Source organism: Miscanthus floridulus, chromosome 7 (assembly GCF_019320115.1).
Source record: "Miscanthus floridulus cultivar M001 chromosome 7, ASM1932011v1, whole genome shotgun sequence".
NCBI lineage: Eukaryota > Viridiplantae > Streptophyta > Magnoliopsida > Poales > Poaceae > Miscanthus > Miscanthus floridulus.
This window is the reverse complement of record NC_089586.1, coordinates 5,094,546-5,113,851: the sequence shown is the minus strand read 5'-3', so window position 1 is coordinate 5,113,851 and position 19,306 is coordinate 5,094,546. Positions and strand designations below refer to the sequence as shown.

The window sequence follows — 19,306 nt, the reverse complement described above, 5'->3', positions numbered from 1 at the left end:
GTGAAATTGCATATGACACTGTGTGGCGGGGTAAAGCAAAAGCTCTTGATGAGGTTTATGGCAAATGGTCAGAGAGTTTTCAGCTGCTATATAGGTGGAAGGCCGAGGTCGAGAAGCGGAGGCCCGGGAGTGTAGTTGAGATTGATGTTCTTGAGGTAGATGGTGAGGTATATTTCCACCATTTTTTCTGTGCTCTTAAACCATGTATTGATGGTTTCTTGGAAGGTTGTAGGCCTCATTTGAGCATAGATGCTACAGCCCTTAATGGAAGGTGGAATGGTCACTTGGCCGCAGCTGTAGCAGTTGATGGTCACAATTGGATGTATCCAGTTGCTTATGGCTTCATTGCTTCTGAGACAACAGTCAACTGGACTTGGTTCATGGAACAGTTGAAGAAGGCTATAGGTGATCCTCCACTACTTGCTATATGTTCTGATGCTTGCAAAGGCTTAGAGAATGCAGTGAAGAATGTATTCCCAAATGCAGAGCAAAGGGAATGCTTTTATCATCTAGCCAGAAACTTCAAAAAGAGATTTAGAGGGTTTGTCCAGATATATCCTGCTGCTAGAGCTTACAGAGAGGAGATTTTCTATGACAATTTAGCAAAAATGCTAAGTGAGTCATCAGAAGCAGTGCAATGGTTACAGGCCAATCACAAGCTTCTATGGTATAGGTGTGGTTTCAATCCAGACATTAAGTGTGACTACATAACTAGTAACATTGCTGAGTCATTTAATAACTGGATTAGAGACCATAAGGACCTACCTGTTGCTGACCTTGCTGATAAGATCAGAGAAATGATCATGGTACTGTGGCACAAGAGAAGAATTATTGCATACATGCTATCTGAGGGCAGGATTCTCCCAGCTATTATGGTTCAGCTAAGAGCAAATACTAGAGGTTTGGGACACTTGAAAATTGTGAAATGTTCTAATTGGAGTGCAGAGGTGTGGGACCATAGCAGCGGCGTTTCTGTGAGACACATTGTCAAGTTAGAGCAAAGGACTTGTACTTGTCAAGAATGGCAGCACACTGGTAAGCCATGTCAGCATGTATTGGCCTATGTAACCCGCCAAAGGGGAATTGACCTAGAACAGTTCGTGCATGACTACTACTCGGTGAATAAGTTTAGGGCGGCTTATGGAAGAGAGATTGAACCGATGACAGATAAAACACAATGGCCAGAAGTCGACCTACCTTTTTTAGTTGGTGCACCTCTAGCTAAATTACCTCCTGGAAGATTGAGGAAACTAAGAATCAAGGGATGGATGGAAGGTGGACACAAGAAGAAAGGTTCCAAAGATGGAAAATTTAGCAATGAGATGGAGGGTGAGAAGGGATGTGACAATGATACTGCTCCAACAAATGCAAAGGGAAAAAAGATGATCAGAGGACCTATAACTTGAAAAAGATGCGGAGAAAAAGGTCATAGGCAAGCTAGTTCCAAGTGCCCGCTCAATGGGACTGCAAAAAAGAGGTAAATAGTATGTACATTCCACAACTTTGTTTAGTCTGTACATGTATTTCCTTTGTGATCAATTGTTTAGTCTGTACATGTATTTCCTTTGCGACTAAGCACGGCCTGAAGTAAATAGAATCATGTATTTCAATCTTGTATATATATGCATATATGCATGCATGCAGTACGTATATGAGGCCACTAGCATATATATGCATATAAGAACTATGAACTTTGCTTTGCTGATTAACTTGGATTTTTTTTTCTGATTAAGTTGGATTGCTCAAGTTTGTGGTTGTTATCTTTGATTGTCTAGAAAGCGTAGGCAACCAAGGAAAAATGTTACAATACAGCCAGCGGAACCTAGCACTCCACGGAGGCCGACTAGAGAAGAAATTCTACGTGATAGTCCAGGAAGGGTCACAAGAAGGTAAAAAATTATAAATATAGAAATTGACATATTTACCATACACTAATTTTTCCAAACATCTAATTGTCGTATTAAATTTATGTGCAGCATGCTTGCGACGTTATTAGGGGAGGGCACATCTTCACAAGTTGACACCAATAGTCCCATGAGGATGTCTACCGCTGCAGCACCCAAGAAGATGACACCGAAGAGGAAGCTACATATTGGATGAATTACTTTAGTTGTGTGATAAGATGTAAACTGCTCATGATTTATTTAATGACTTGGATCTTGTTTTAAACTAAATTATAGTCTTATGCGATGAACTTGTAATTGCTAGAATCATGGTTTTATGATATGAACTTCGCAAGCACTAATTACCACTATTATGCAATTTGTATCAAAATTTACTTGGATGTCAATTTGATCTTGACAAATAAGAAGGGTTCAAACATCTCATATTACATCACCAATCAGTTTATCAATTAACATCCGTAACTTTCTTTCAATGCAGATTACTCTATACGATGAGCTGGAGATTTCCTCTCTTCGGGTATGTTGATCTTATTGAAATAAATCCATGGTGTGGCCATTATCTATGTTCTATGAGCCCTGGCGTAATCTGTCTAATTAGTTAGGTTTTAAATATTCCTTATTTCCTATATGCATTTGGTACATGTTTTCTTTGGAACCTGTTAGTTCAAATAAGTTGTGCAATCACAACACTGTGGTGTCTAGTTTTAGTTTTTTTTCTCCCTGTACAACCCTTCTTTAGTTAACCAAAGAGAAATTTACCTGATTGCTATATGTGCCATTTTGCGGGCCAGCCAAGCCATGGCCAGGCGGCCGGCCATCCAGCCCAGGCAGCGGCCAGCAGTCACGTGTTTTAAAGGCCTAAGGGCAAAATAGTCAGCTCAAGGCAAAATACATGTATTTGAGATGACAAATGTGATTAAAAGTGTCAAAATGTCATTATAACAAAGTGACAACGTTTCGAGTCCTATTTGAGCAAAGCCAACGTTAGGAGTCCTATTTGAGCAAAGGCACATGTTTGGGAGTCCTATTTTAGCAATTGTCTCGATGTATTATAGGGTGGGGTAGATGACGGTGGCTGCCGCGGCGGACGAGCACCAGCAAGCCCTAGGTGACGACGGCGCGGCCATGAAGGAGCTGGAGGCGCAGCAACCGTCCTACCGCTCGCTGGCCGCGCCAGTCACCAACCCCGTCGACAAGTTCGCGCTGCTCCCCGCGTTCCTCAAGGTCCGAGGCCTCGTCAAGGAGCACATTGACTCCTTCAACTACTTCATCACCAGGGGAATCAGGAAGATCATCGAGGCAAACAATCGCATGGAAGCGCGCAATGACCCAAACATTTACCTTAAGTATGTCTGTTGCGTATGTATTATGGTCTGTTCTATTCTATTCATTCATTCCACAGTGACAGTACTGCTCTTCAGCAATCGTCTATACATTACCGTAGCTTGTTTTGTTTTCATGCCCGATTCTGATAATTCTCTTCTCCTGTGCGTGCTGTGTACCTATCTGTTTCTGCCCGCCCACTGTAATTCAATTCCGTCCAGGTACACCAAAGTATATGTTGGCACGCCCTTCGTTCAAGTGGATTACAAAATCGAAGCTATCACGCCGCACTTTTGCCGCCTTACTGACCGCACGTAAGCCTCCGATCACGCCCAGATTCATAATGTATCTATCTGTTTGCATTAAATCAACCCGTCAATAACTTCGGATGGATAATCTGATTATGTGAAACGGAAAGCCAGCCTTGCATCTTTGCCAAACTCATAGCCTGTTCATCTTGTTGGTACTCTGGCAGGGCAGTTTTCTCAGTGCATGCTTCCTGCTGATTTATCACTTCTCATGATAACAGCTCTGATCTTTTCATTTCTACCTTCAGTTATTCTGCTCCTATAAGAGTTGATGTCGAATATACCGTAGGTAAGCAGCAAAAACCGCAGGAGAAGGTACCCATTAGTCTGCTTTAAGTAACTTCTACACGCTTGACGTGGTTTTTTTTTTAACTATACTTGCCCTTCTTAACTTGCTCCTCTGAAGAATATTCTTATTGGCTACATGCCCATCATGCTTAGAAGTTATACATGTATTCTGCATGGAAGGGATGAAGCTGAGCTAGCAAGACTCGGTTAGTCTATTTCTGAAATGCTTATCGTTTATCTTACTGTTTATCCTGATGGTTTCACCATTGTGTTCCTAGGTGAGTGCCCTCTTGATCCTGGTGGCTACTTTATTGTCAAAGGGACCGAGAAGGTACCTGAAAGGAACAATGCATTTTTTTAATCCAAAAAGAGTATTGCTGAACCTATGAACCCATTAGTTACAGGGCTAGCTCAAGTGCTTTTAGTTTTGTTGCACCTGTTTCCCGTGCTTCTTTTGTGCACCAATAATCTTGAGATATTTGTTCCTTTTCAGGTTATTCTAATACAAGAACAGCTATCAAAGAATCGTATTATTATCGACATCGATAGTAAAGGAAGGTTGTGGGGGTACGACCCCGGATACCCACGGCAGACTACATGGACTGCGCCCCCAGGGGCGGCCCAGCCCACAAGACGAAGCCTTGCGGGGCACAACTCTGCTCGGCGCCTCCCGCAAGACACCGGGAAGATATCCTAAAGATACTACGAGATCTGTTAGGATACGTATGATCCCAAGATTCCTGTAATCTGTTATTACTTTCCGGTTATCTCTCAGATCTAACTGACTTGTAACCCTGCTCCCCGGACTATATAAGACGGGCAGGGACCCCCTCCAAACTCACACAATATCATACGATAGCTAATACAAACCAACATACTACAGGAGTAGGGTATTACGTCATATTGACGGCCTGAATCTGTCTAACTCGTGTGTCTCTGCTGTCTTCTTGCTCTTGATCACACGCTTCTCTGCCGATCAATCTACCTTCGTGGGATACCCCTCGGAGGACTGCCGATGATATTCTGTCGACAGTTGACGCGCCAAGTAGGGGTGTGCGTGTTGTTTTCCTTATCGAACAAGATGGCTTTTTTCCGCAGGCTCTTCGTCCCTCCCGCAGCTCGGCCAGATCTTCATGGTCGGATCCATCTCGTGGATCATCAATGCTGATGGAGTCGGAGAGCTCCTCGAGCCAGTGTAGATCAATTCTGTGCTGATCACCCCCGCAACTGTGACTGCAGATCCGATCTCAGAACTGCCTCCGAGGTCGCCTTCATCGACGACTCACCGCCCGCTTCCTCGCTACCAGAGAAGGCAGATCAACAATGACGATCTGATCGCATCCATCGATCGGGTTGGTCTGAAGCTCGCCGATTGCCTCTCCATCGCCGAATCAGCTCTGGACACTCTAGTTCAACGCTGACCATCCTCCGATCTAGATCTATCAGAGGCTGCTCAGGAAACTCTAGGGATTACAGCCCTACCCTTCAGGTTCACCAACGCTGTTGCCGCTTACCAAGATGCCATAAGGGGCAGATTCATCGACCAGGTTGGAAATTTCCATCCTTCTATCGACCAGATCGCTGACCAGCCTCCGCCAGCCGTCAACATGCTCCACGTCAGCCGACGCTCCGGAGCGTCCCTCCAGACCATCCCGGAGGAGAATCCGGACTCTGAGTCCTAGGGCTCTACGGAAACAGTCGCCGAAACGACCACTGAACTACTTCTTCCCCCTCCGTTCCGTGGCGGTGCAATCTTCAACGTCTGTGTCGACAGCCCCTCTCGGAATGGCGAAATCGAGGAGGAACGCGCCGCTCGCGAGAACCAGAACATCAACCGCACACAGCGCCAAGCAAACGAGATTGTCCTTGCAAGGGTCGAGCAATAGCTTGACTCACAAGGAAGACCACTCCAACGCAACCTCGACGACGAGTTTGTCCGTGTTGACGGCCACGACGTCTACAAGATGCCAAGCGCCAACCTAGCCGTGGCTGCCAACGAGCTCGCCTGGCTCCCATAGACACCAGAGGTCGCTAAGGTCGTCGCAATGCTTAACGCGGTGCATTGCCAGGTCAATGAGATCTACCAGGATCAGAGACCTTACTCCACAACCTCGATTCGCTGATCAGTCGCCACAAGATCCGATCGCCGCCCAAGTCACTTCACCAACTAGCACCGCGACTATAGGCAGCCCCTATAGGGTGGAGCTAGGGGCAACCGCAACGAACATCACCGCCAACACAACAAGGAGGTCGACTAGGACGTCCGAGTGCACCTCAACAATCTCCAAGATGCACGACAACGTATCGACGAATGCCACTTAGGTCGCCATGAAGAAGAAGTACGCCACCGCCAGGAGTATGAGCGAGAGTACGGTAACCTGGACTTAGCTCTTGAGCCACTCGCCGCCGGCAACGCTGCAGACGATGGCACCGACAACCCTAAAGGGCCCCCAGCATTCACGAGGGCGCTCCGAACACTTCAATGGTCCCATGGTTTTAAAATCACCAGGGTCGAGCCCTATGAAGGAAGGATGAATCCAACACAGTGGCTACAGGCTTACGCCACTGCTGTCCGCACCACCGGAGGAGACACCAGTGTCATGGTGAACTATTTTCCCATCATGCTTACGCCAGCCGCCATGAGCTGGTTTACAAGCCTTGCCCCGGACTCCATCGGATCCTAGGAAGAGCTGAAAAAAGTCTTCACCGATAATTACATGGCTAACCAGAAGTCATCTGAGCTCCTCTGTAGCTACATCCGATATTTTTTCGAGATGAGGAATTCTATTCCCAACATCACGGAAGCTGAGGTCATCACTGCCTTTATCCGAGGACTCCACCACCGTGAGCTTCGCTCCAAGTTCAACTGCAAGTCGCCCATAGGTATTGGCGAGATGATCACGACCGCCAACCAGTACGCCAACGCCGAGGAAGCCGAGGTGCGCTTCAATGAGGATGCAGGCATGCATCGCCCAACACACCGCTATGACGACCGCCCCGATGACCGATGCTACAACGGCTGCTGCTACGACGACCGCAGTTACCATCGTGACAGCGGTCATGATCGGCAAGAAGGACCCAAGTCTGGCCAAAATCACCGCCGCCATCAAGACCACATCGTCACCGCCGTCAATGAACCTCATGCCAAGCACAACTACGATGAGCAATACAAGAAGATCCTTGATGGCCCATGCCCTCTCCACAAGAACACCAGACATAAGATGAAGGATTGCCTCGGTTTGGCTAAGGAGTTCTAGGACAAAAAGCTGGACAACGACACCAATGACGGAGCTAGAGGTTGCTGGCCACCTAGGGGCAATAACAATACCTTTCAGGACCACGACAAGGTGGTCACCACCATCTTTGGGGGCCTCACCTCCACCAAGAGCAGAAGAGAACGGAAGCTCGCCGCCCGGTAGGTGCTCGCCGTCACTATGGAAGACGTCGCCGCTGACCCTAGCTATCGCCCATGGTCTGAGGTCCCCATCACCTTCAGTAGGGCTGACTAGTGGGCGGACATCCCCTACATAGGGTATTTCCCCCTCATCCTCGATGCAACCGTCCAGAAGGTGCATTTCAGAAAAGTGCTCTGCGATGGTGGGAGCGCTCTGAATCTCCTCTTCGCTGGAGCCCTAAAGGAGTTGGGCCTCGGGATGATAGATCTCACACCCTCAGACTCCTCCTTCTGGGGTGTGGTACCTAGCAGGGCATTCAAACCACTTGGAGAGATCACCCTACCAGTACAGTTCGGCACGACAAGCAACTACCATGTCGAGCACATCAACTTCTACGTCACCGACTTCAACACCGCCTACCATGCCATACTTGGTCGGCCAGCTCTGGCCAAGTTCATGGCTATACCGCACTACGCGTATCTGGTGCTGAAGATGCCTTTGCCTATAGGAGTCCTGGCCTTGCGGGCCTACCTCTCCATCGCCTACGCCTGTGAGACAGAGAGTCTCGCCCTCGCCGAAGCCACCGACCTCTCCATCCAGATGGCCAGCGTGGTCACCGAAGCGAAGATGGTGCCTGTTGATGACATGGAGATCCTAGAGCTGGAGCCTCCTCGCGCCTCCACCAAGTCCAAGAAAATAATGGAGGTCAGCCTCGGCCTCGATGACCCCTCCAAGACCGTGAAGATTGGGGCTCACCTTGACCCCAAATAGGAAAGCACACTCATCTCCTTTCTACGTGCCAACATCAATGTGTTTGCTTGGAAACCTGCAGACATGCCGGGGGTACCATGAGAGAAGATCGAGCACTCCTTGAATGTCTCGCCGACCGCCAAACCGATCAAGCAGAAACTCTACCGATTCATGCCAGACAAGAAGGAGGCTATTAGGGTAGAAATAAAATGGCTCTTAGCTGCCGGATTCATAAAAGAAGTGTATCATCTTGAGTGGTTAGCAAACCCTATTCTCATTCAAAAAAGAATAAAGAATGTGCTTTGATTACACTGATCTTAACAAACACTGCCCTAAAGACCCCTTCAGTCTGCCTTGGATAGATGAGGTTGTAGACTCCACCGCCGACTGCGAACTGCTCTCCTTCCTCGATTATTGCTCTGGCTATCACCAGATCTCCCTCAAGGAAGAAGACCAGATCAAGACGTCGTTCATCATGCCCTTCGGTGCCTACTGCTACACCACCATGTCCTTTGGACTAAAGAACATCGGGGCGACTTATCAAAGGGCTATCTAGATGTGCCTCGATCAACAGATTGGCCGCAATGTCGAAGCTTACATTGATGGTGTGGTCATCAAGTCCAAGACCGCTGATGATCTTATCACTGACCTCGAAGAAACATTTGCCAACCTTAAATGGTACCGATGGAAGCTGAACCCTTCAAAGTGCATCTTTGGAGTTCCATCCGGTATACTCCTAGGCTACATAGTCAGCGCACGAGGCATTGAGCCCAACCCTGACAAGGTTTCTGCCATCACTAACATGAAACGACCAACATGCGTCAAGGATATATAGAAGCTTATAGGCTGCATGGCTGCTTTAAGCCGCTTCATATCGCGCCTCGGCGAAAAAGGGCTACTGTTCTTCAAACTCCTCAAGGCCTCCAAGTGCTTTTCCTGGTTGAAGGAGGTAGGCATAGCTTTTGAGTAGCTCAAGTTGTTCCTAACAAAGCCTCCGATCATGACAGCGCCATGGCCAGACGAAACTCTCCTAATCTACATCGCCGCTACTTCTCGCGTTGTTAGCATGGCCATTGTGGTCGAACACGAGGAGGCCGTGCACGCCTATAAGGTGCAATGTCTGGTATACTTCATCAGCGAGGTTCTCAATGAACCCAAGACTCGTTATCCTCAGGTCCAGAAGCTACTGTACGCCGTCCTGATTACATCGCGCAAGCTCCGCCACTACTTCGAGTATTATAAGATCGTTGTGGTCACCGAGTTCCCTCTAGGGGACATTCTCCACAACAAAGAGGCTAATGGTTGTATCATTAAGTGGGTTGTCGAGCTTGGCACTTACTCCATTAAATTCAGAAGCAGGCCTACCATCAAGTCTTAGGTGCTTGCTGATTTCATCGCTGAGTGGACTAAGATTCAAGAGTCTATCGCTGCTACTTGTCTCGAGCACTAGGTGACGTATTTTGATAGAGCTCTCAACATCAATGGTGCTGGTGCAGGCATTCTGTTCATCATGCCAACCAAGGATAAGTTCCAATACGTTCTCCGGATATATTTTTTGGCCTCTAATAATGTCACTGAATATGAAGCATGTCTCCATGGACTCCGCATAGCCGTTGAGCTCATCGTTAAACGTGTCATGGTATACGAGGACTCTTTGCTGGTCATCAACTAGCTCAATAAAGACTGGTCTTGCTCCAGTGAGAAGATGGATGCATATTACGCCGAAATCAGGAAGCTTGAAGGGAAATGCTATGGTATCGAGTACCACCACGTGGTGCGCGATCAAAATCAGCTCGCCGACCACTTATCCAAGTTAGGCTCCTCTCATGCCGCGATTCTGCCGGGGGTCTTCGTTCAAGATCTTCTAGCGCCATCCATTAAGGAAGATAAGGAAATTCAAGAAGTTCCCTCCGCCGAGTAGCTGGTACTTACGGTACCTTCGCCGACCGCTGATTGGAGGGAACAGTTCATCAAGTACCTCTCCAGCGCCGAAGTACCCACCGATAAGACTGAAATTGAACACCTAATTCATCGAAGCAAGCATTACGTGCTGGTGGATGGCAACTTGATGAGGAAAAGTGTCAAGCAAAGGATAATACAAAAATGCATCACCCAAGAAGATGGAGTGAAGCTACTTCTCGAAATTCACTCTAGTTCCTACGGCAACCACGCGGCCTCGAGAACACTGGTCGGCAAAGCTTTTTGAGCTGGTTTTTACTGGCCTATGGCCATCTCTGATGCAGAAGACCTCGTCCGACGTTGTGAAGGATGTCAATTTTTCGCCAAGCAAATACACATGTTGGCACAAGAGCTGTAGACCATCCCAGCTTCCTGGCCATTTGCATACTAGGGACTGGATATGATTGGGCCTTTCAAGCTAGCACCAGGTGGTTTCTGGTACGTATACGTCGCCATCGACAAGTTCTCCAAGTGGATCAAGTATAAACCGCTCATCTCGGCTATTGCAAAGAAAGCAGTCGATCTCTTTGAAGATATCATCCACAGATTCGGTCTCCCGAACAGCATCATCACCAACCTTGGAACTACGTTTACTGGCCATCACTTTTGGGACTTCTGCGAAGACTGGTGCATCTCCATCAAATACGTCTCCATTACCCATCCTAGAGCCAACGGCCAGGTCGAACGGACGAACAACATGATCCTTGATGCCCTCAAAAAGAGGCTATATCAGAAAGAATAAAAGCATCCGGGCAGATGGCTCAAGGGGCTACCAGCTGTGGTCTGGGGACTGTGCACTCAAGCTAGTTGCAACACCGGTGTGTCTCCATATTTCTTGGTCTATGGATTAGAAGCCATACTACCAGCAGATATTGCCTTCCGAGCACCTAGGGTGGAAAATTATGATGAAGAGCAAGCCGCCGCTGTTCGGATAGAGGACGTCGATAGGGCCAAGGAAGAATGCCTAATCACTTGTGTCTGCACAGCTAAGTATCTAGAAGGCTTGCGGAGGTACTACAACCACAACATCAAAGGTTGTTCATTTGCTGTCGGTGACCTTGTTCTCCGCAGGAAATAAAAAACCGAAGGGATGCATAAGCTCTCCTCCCCTTGGGAAGGGCCTTACATCGTCAAAGAGGTTACCCGACTAGGGTCTTATCGCCTATGTGACTTAGACGGAATCGATGTCCCCAACTCATGGCACATCAAGCACCTCATACGTTCCTATCCCTAAAATGCTCCAGATATGTACTCTCCACTTTGTGATGAATAAAACTTTGGTCTCCATAATTTGTCTCTACTTTTTCTCCATTACGGTTTAATCTCCACTTACGGTCGCCGAGCTCTACGCTACTTCATAATGAACTCCAATACAAAATCGCCAACGTATTTCGCCGAACAAGTTCTCCAAATTGCCATTGTATTTCACCAAACATGTTTCTCCAAATCGCCGAGCACATTTCTCCATATCTCCAACATATTTTGCCGATCAGCGAGCAGCATATGTTCTGTTATGTTCTCTATGGAAAAGACTCAGTCTTTGATCTCTCCCTACATGTGCTACGGGCTCCACGCTCTGCGTTATGGGTGGTCGGCTGTGGTTCCTTGGTCACGCCTATTCCTCCTACACATGCACAGGCTCCGCGCTTGACATTTTGGACTATGGGCTAGCCAAGGCCGAGAGCTCAGTAAAGAACTAACTGCTCGGACGCCACTTATACTATGTTTATCTCTAAGTTATTTCACCAACCGCCGAGCAACACATGTTTCGCTCTGCGCTCTATGGAGAAGACCTAGTCTCCAATCTCTCCCTACATGTGCTACGGGCTCCGCGCTCTGCGTTATGGGTGGTCGGCTGTGGTTCCTTGGTGACGCCTATTCCTCCTACATGTGCACGGGCTCCGCGCTCGATGTTATGGACTTTGGGATAGCTAAGGCCAAAGAGTTCAGTAACAAACTAACTGCTCGAATGCTTCTTATACTACGTATAATTGCATTAGGGTTATTACTACAATGATTTTTCGCCGCAAATACGAGCAAGTTGCATAAACATGCACTTTATAATATTTATACAAATACATAAATGTTTTCTGTGCTCTCGCGCGCTCTAACTACCCTCTCTAGATGTTATAGATAATACTCTCCGAGCAACTCACCGAGCTCCGCCATCGCCGTCTGTCTTGCCAAACAGGTCTATGTCACCGGCCAGCTTTTTCGCCGCATCCTTGACCTCATCCTCCAGCTGCTGGGTCTCCACCTCGCCCATCCCCTTAGTGAATTCAGCCCCTATTGCCTAAAGGTCAACAGATTGATAATGGGACCAAACCACCGCAAGGGCATGCGTAATGGCGGTAACAACGGCGTCGTGGTTGACACTCTTGAAGCTCTCCCATGCCACCTTGCACCTCTGGATGATAGTGTCTGAACGCGGTGGCCTACCGTTAGGTTGTGGTGCCACCTCCAGGTCGACACAGTTGAGCATCGGTTTAACTCCAGCGACTACGGTGTCGAACTTCTCCCGTTGGGTCCTAGCCTCCTACACCAGCACATCAAACTATGCCTTGACCCTCCGACGGTAGTCTGCAAGCATTACAAGGTTCTATCAAGCAAGGAAACTACTTCAACAGTAACTCCGACCAGGAAGTACTCACCATTTAGCTCCTCGACCAGTTTGTCTGCTCACCCTATCTCCTATGTCTTCTCCTCTCGGAGTTGTTCGACGGCTTGGCGTAGCTGGCTGAGCTTTGCATCTTGCTCTGTGAGCACACACAATTATCACCAAAGATATAACTATTCAGCAATACAAAGCACATTCATTGATCTACCATACCTACTTTCTACTCGGATACGCTTCTGAGCTGCTCGAACTTCTGCTCTAGTTGTGTGGAAGCACTTGCCAGCTGCTAGGACTTGCCATGCAGCTGTTCAGACGTAGACGCCAGCTGCTCGGATAGGACACCCTTCTGGTACTCTAGGTCCGGCGCGTTGGACTCAGCAAGGTCTCGCTCATGCTGGGCCCTCTGGATGTTTTCTCCATAAGGTTCAACGCCTCCTTAAGTTTTTCATTCTCCTCAGCGAGAGGCTCCATCTTTTTGATCAGCTGGTGGTGCTGCTCGGCAGTCTGAGTTATCCCCTGCAAGCGCACAATGGTTATGACGAACTATGATCTCCAACGTCAAAGATGAGGATCCCAGTTGTAGTATTGACCTCCATTTGCTTCATCACTCCTGCAAGGGTGGACTTCAGTCTCCTCATCTCCCTAGTGGTGTCCTCCTCCTCGACAACCACCAACTCATCGCTATGTTAGCGGAGGATTCAGATGGCCTGGGGTCGAGACTCCTCACGTTCAATCTCTTCTACCTTGTCCTCCTCCGCCGCAGCTAGAGGCACCACCGGGGGGTTCTGTGGCTGGACAACGGGTCCGACCATGCTTTGTGATGCCTCGGGGGATGCCATCTGCTCCTCGGGCATGACTAGCCTCGCTGCCCCAGACTCAAGTGCAACATCGACATCTCCTGCATTCACCGATGAAGACTTGGCGGCTTCCGCCGTTGCCTCGGGCACCATCGCCGACTCATCCGCCGTCGATGCCAATTGTTTGCCACCACCAAGTTCACCAGTAGCAGCAGCTGACTCCTCCGCAGACCACCGAGCACACGGGGACTCCAGAATGGGGTCTACCACCACCTCTTCTATTCTAGGACCAGCCTTCGGTTGCTCGACAGTCTAGACAGGCGGGGTCGGATCCCCGCACGCCTTGCACTACATCAGTTCAGCTCGCCAGTCGCCAAAAAAGATAACAAACGACGACAAAGTAACCCCAAGACAAGGATACTTATGGTTTGGTCTGCTGGTACAATTTCTTGAACCGGCGGTGCCTACCAGAGCCCCCAGCCACGGCCTTGGGGTCGATGCCTGCGTCTTGGGGTGGAGGTCCTGCGGTCTCTGCCATTGGCCTTTCCTCCGCCCGCCGCTCTAGGGCTCCCCTTGCCTGCTGCTCGAGGACTTCCTTCGCCTGTCGCTCTGGGGCTCCCCTTGCTTGCTGCTCGGGGACTTCCGTCGCCCATTGTTGGGGAACTTCCTCCCCTCCCATCAACTGTTCCTCCGCGCGTGCTGTGTGGAGGTGCCTTCGTGCTCATTGGAGGAGCCACCGAAATGTCGTCGTCATCTGACCACTCAAACACCATGGTCCTTCACGTCTGAGTGGTCTGGTCGCCACCAAGCCAGATGCCGCCTGGCTTGAGGGGAGCGGTACTCGCCGTCTTTCTCTTCTTTTGGGCCGACTCATCTACCGCTGCCCTCTTCCCCTAGATTTTCTCTGACATCAGGGCTGGACTCTCTAACAAGATGCTGATGGTTTCCTTCTTAGGCAGTGGCAGTGGCTGGGTGTCTACTCCCTTCGGCCAATCGCTCCTCGGCACGCCCGAGAAGTACACCGCTCTTTCCTGCAAGTGGATCTTCGCATAAGTAAATTAGTCCACTGCTCGGCAACAACAAAAGATAAAAAGCATCAGGAATACATAACTGAGATAATTACCTGAGGAGGCAGATTCTTGCAGTTAAAGGGTTTCATATACCCTGACATGCTAAAGGAGGCAAACGGAGCGAATAGCTCTATAGCCCGCTCTTCCACAACATCCCTCGATAGCATCTCCGGCCTCTCCCAGGTACCATTGGTCTCCCCCTTGAACTCGAAGGCTGGGTGCGCCCTCTCCTTATAGGGTTGAACGCGGCGCACTATAAAGCTCGCCGCCACCAATCCACCGTTGGTCTTCACGCCTTTTATTAAGCCAAGGAGCTCCCTCACTTACTCCATATCAGCACTGCTTGGCAACTCTAACCAGCTCTTCTGGCTCTCCAGGATGTGGTCGGTGTCGCAGCGGATGGTTGGGTGGCTCTGCTTCATGTAGAACCACCTAGAGTTCCACCCCTTCAGCGACGTGTTTAGCGGCATAGTAAGGTACTCACCCACCATTCCATCGCGCAGCTGAAGGTACACTTTACCGACCACCTTGGAACCACCGTCGCCTCTCTTCTTCAGCCAGAACAGGTAACGGAAGAGGTTGAAGTGGGGAAGGATTCCAAGATATGCCTCATAGAAATGGATGAAGACCGAGATGTGCAAAATGGTATTTGGGTGGAGATTGCACAGAACAACCACCCAGAGCTCCAACAGATCCCTCAGGAATGGATGGACAGGAAATCCCAACCCGCGCCAGAAATAATCCTCAAATACCACCACTTCGTCGGTATGAGGCTTGGGGATGGGCTCACCGAGGGCTGGCCGCCATCCGACGGTGACGTGGTCAGGCAGAATGCTCGCTTCCACCAATCTATTGAGCTCCGCCTCTCCCGTTCGCGACGGCACCCACTCTTCATCACACCGGGCTTCGACGCTCGCCTTCTTGGGGCTCGTCTTCTTTGGTTTCGCAGCTCCCTTCTTCGGTGCCATCTCTTAGATCTGATTAGGTTTTGGCGGCGGAAGCAAGTGTGGATGCGGATCTAGAAATGAGAGGGCTGAGGAGGAAGATGAAGTGGCAAAGGTGGGAACGCGGGATGCGGCGGCGCAGTTATAAAGCATTTTTCCCACCCTTTCGCATTCGAGGGTTTTTGGGAAACTGTTCCCATGATTTACGCCTCTCTGAATTCTCTGCAACAGCAAGATGGTCCGTTACCTGGGCTTTCGCGCAACCGCGACCCGTATCACCGATTCATCTCCGCAATTTGTTACGGCCCGCCGAATTTTCGCCGACTTCTCCGCCAATCGTTACGGCTCAGTAACTACTACTATACAACCATTACTCTGGTATTTTCTCCATGGTTTGTTTTCTCCAAGATTTTCTAAAGTGGCTCGGGGACTGCGTCAGTATTACGTCTCGGTTCCTCACTACATTGGGGATTTTTCTTCAATTAACCGTTGTTTCTGACCCTGGCACCACGTGAACGCATCACCTACGGTCAGGCTCGGGGACTAAGTGGGCACACTTCACCTTGCGGTGAATGCGCTTTTTCTCACTTCGGAGCTACGCCCGGGGACTGGCTGCCTGCTCGGACTGGTCTTTTTCCATTCTTCTACTTTGGACCCTGGCACCACATGACTACGTCATCTACTGTCAGGCTCGGGGACTAAGTGGACACACTTCACCTTGCGGTGAATGTGTTTGTTTAAATCCGGAAGACTCCGCGCCTCTTGAAGCTGAAGAAGACTACCTCCTTTTCTCGTGGTCGGACTCTAAGTGGGCACACTTGGTCCACTGCGAAGAAAAATTTTGATTCTGAACTTGAGCTCCTTACACCCTTATGGCAAGCCGTACTTGGGTTATACTGCTCGGCTACGGTTCACGCTGCTTGGCGACAGTTCACGCTACTCGGCAACTGCTCACAACTGCTCGGCAACTCATCACGGTGGTCGGACCATGAGTTTGATTGCTCAGCTTTGTTTGCACCTGCTCGAAAAAGCTCAAGATAGCGTTGCACAACGGGTATAAGGCGCTCGGGGACTAGCTGTGGGGGGTACGACCCCGGATACCCACGGCAGACCACATGGGCTACGCCCCCAGGGGCGGCCCAGCCCACAAGACGAAGCCTTGCGGGGCACGACTCTGCTCGGCGCCTCCCGCAAGACACCGGGAAGATATCCTGAAGATACTACGAGATCTATTAGGATACGTATGATCCCAAGATTCCTATAATCTGTTATTACTTCTGGTTATCTCTCAGATCTAACCGACTTGTAACCCTGCTCTCCGGACTATATAAGGCGGGCAGGGACCCCCTCCAAACTCACGCAATATCATACGATAGCTAATACAAACCAACAGACCACAGGAGTAGGGTATTACGTCATATTGACGGCCTGAACCTGTCTAACTCGTGTGTCTATGTTGTCTTCTTGTTCTTGATCACACGCTTCTCTGCCGATCAATCTACCTTCGTGGGATATCCCTCGGAGGACTGCCGACGATATTCTGTCGACAAAGGTCATACTTAATATTAAATATTGACTTATTAACTTCCTCAACTATTTTAATTTTTGTATTCTTCTCTAGCAAATGAGTGTTTCAGTTTGACAATTATCATAAGTTACATAACTTTGTCCTAAATTTACTGGCATGCAATGTTTCAGCATCTTTCTGAGCGGCCTTACAACTCTTAACTGTAGTCTGAATTCAGGCTAGAAGTTAGGAAACTCTAATTCCAACCATCATGGTTAATATAAATACCATAGCCTTTGAGTTCCGTTGGTCACTCATTGCTGAAATAAATTCTTTTCATGTGCTCTTGCTCATGGCAGTTCATTGCTAGCTATTTGGTCCTATAGCACTAGAGGTTTTAGTACCTTCTGTGAAGTGGGTTACTATTCAACATCTTATGCGGTCACCTGTATTTTCTGTCAATTAGGGTAATTGCATCTGTTACCAGCAGCACACATGAAATTAAAAGCAAGACCGTGATTACTGATTACTATGGATAAGGAGAAAGTCTACCTACAGCTGAATCAGTTCACGAAACCGGTATGCATTGCAAATCCTGTTAGCTTGTTAAGTAATCCTTCCATTTCATTACATATGGGACCCTACTATTTTATTAGCTTGGGATAAGGAAGACACCAAAATTGAATGCAATAAATTATTTCGTGGTACTGGGCGTGATTGATGGTGTACGTGGTTCATTAGTAGATTTAGGATGTTTCGTGTCTCCCACTCTCCCTTCATTCTAGATAAACAAGAGAAATAGAGAGAAGATTTCATTGTTTCTTAAGGACCGAAAGAGAAAGCTACATAAGAAAGTTTTTGAGAGGTAAAAGCTCTTCGTTAAAGAGCCTGGAGTCTTATTTGTTTGCCTACTTGCTTTACGCTGTCAGAATCTGTTATCACGTTGCCTATATTTGGTAGTATAGGATAGTTTCCTTTATTATTTAACTAAATTGGTTAGTTAGTTGGAACATTCCCTGGAGATTGATATGTAATGCATCCTGCGGCTTGCCTGCTGTGTGCTAGATTCGTTCTCTTCCTTGCCTTTCTGAAGAGTTGATCCTAAACATCCATCAAAGATGAAACTAGCAAAACCTATCTACTTAACAATGTGCTGAGAGCCTTACTTTTGAGTTTTTTCTTTACGCAAAAGACTGTGGTGGAGATCCCCACAGTTTTTTTTTTAGTTTTGTAACATCTAACTATGTTAGCTCTAATTAGAATTTCATGTGTATACCTACTGAGAGAAATTTAAGTCGTTAAAGATGCCAACGACATCTCCGATAACGTGTGTGAGTTATAAAGTAACATCCATGTGTCGCTGCCAAGTGCCAAGTGATCACAGGAGTAACCTGTTACTCTCATGTGAATTTTCTTTTGCCCAACTTACTTAAGTTCTTAATGTAAGGAGGCAATCTTTCAAAATTTAAGTGGGTTGTTTTCTTGTTTGATAAGAGCACCATGATCTAAATTTCCTTCTCCTTCCTTAATTTCACATTTGACACCTTATTGAACGCTCGAAAGGTCCTTGGGTCCTATGTTATGGCATGGAAGAAATGGACACTTTATGACTTTGTTTCTGAGCTTTAAAATCTACAGATTCCAATAATGGTGGTCATGAAAGCTATGGGAATGGAAAGCGATCAAGAGATTGTACAAATGGTTGGAAGAGATCCAAGATATGGTGACATCCTATTCCCATCTATTCAGGTATTTTTTTCTTGATAAAATGGATAGCCTCTCAAGTGCACAAGTGGATAATTGGATTTGTGATTTGTTTTAGATATTTCTGTTGCACCCTTTTTTCTTGTTAGGGTATTAGCATTTTCTTCTTTCTCGGGAATGTGCTTCAGAGAGAATCTATATTCTTTCTCAGGAATGTGCTTCAGAGAGAATCTATACACAACAGCAAGCCCAGCAGTACATGGACGAGAAGGTGACCCTCCCCCCCCCCACCCCCCCGGCCCCCCACCCAAAAAAAAAACATAAATTATCATTGCTCAATCTGTTTTTTGTTTTTTAATTGTGCCGAGTGGATCACAGTGCGCTAAAAGTTGCACAATGTGCATTCTAAGCTTTGTAAGAGTAGATCCCTGAGTTATGTATTCTGTCTGCAGAAGTAGTGTTTATGGCATCTGCTATCTTTTAGAGATATGTTAGTCATGCCTCTTTCCTTTCATTCACATGATGTAATCCAACCATAAATTTTCTGTTTGATTTGCATGTATCTTTTAAGAGTGGCATCCTTTCTATTCCTGATCCTGAGTGTTTTTTTGGCAGGTTACTTATCCTGGTGCAGGAAACCAGAAGGTAATAGAACTGAAAGAGTAAATCCATGACAAGCTATGAACTTATTTTCTCACTACACATTAAGTAACTATAGCTGGCACATGTTCCAAAACATG

At 47.8% G+C, this 19,306-nt stretch overlaps 2 pseudogenes; both read left to right on the top strand.

The window, feature by feature from the left end:
- The first annotated feature begins 320 nt into the window (after positions 1-320).
- LOC136464952 (uncharacterized) lies at positions 321-2,100 on the top strand (annotated as a pseudogene).
- Positions 2,101-2,996: 896 nt separating this feature from the next.
- Positions 2,997-19,306, top strand: part of LOC136464966 (DNA-directed RNA polymerase III subunit 2-like) — a 48,529-nt pseudogene continuing 32,219 nt past the window's right edge.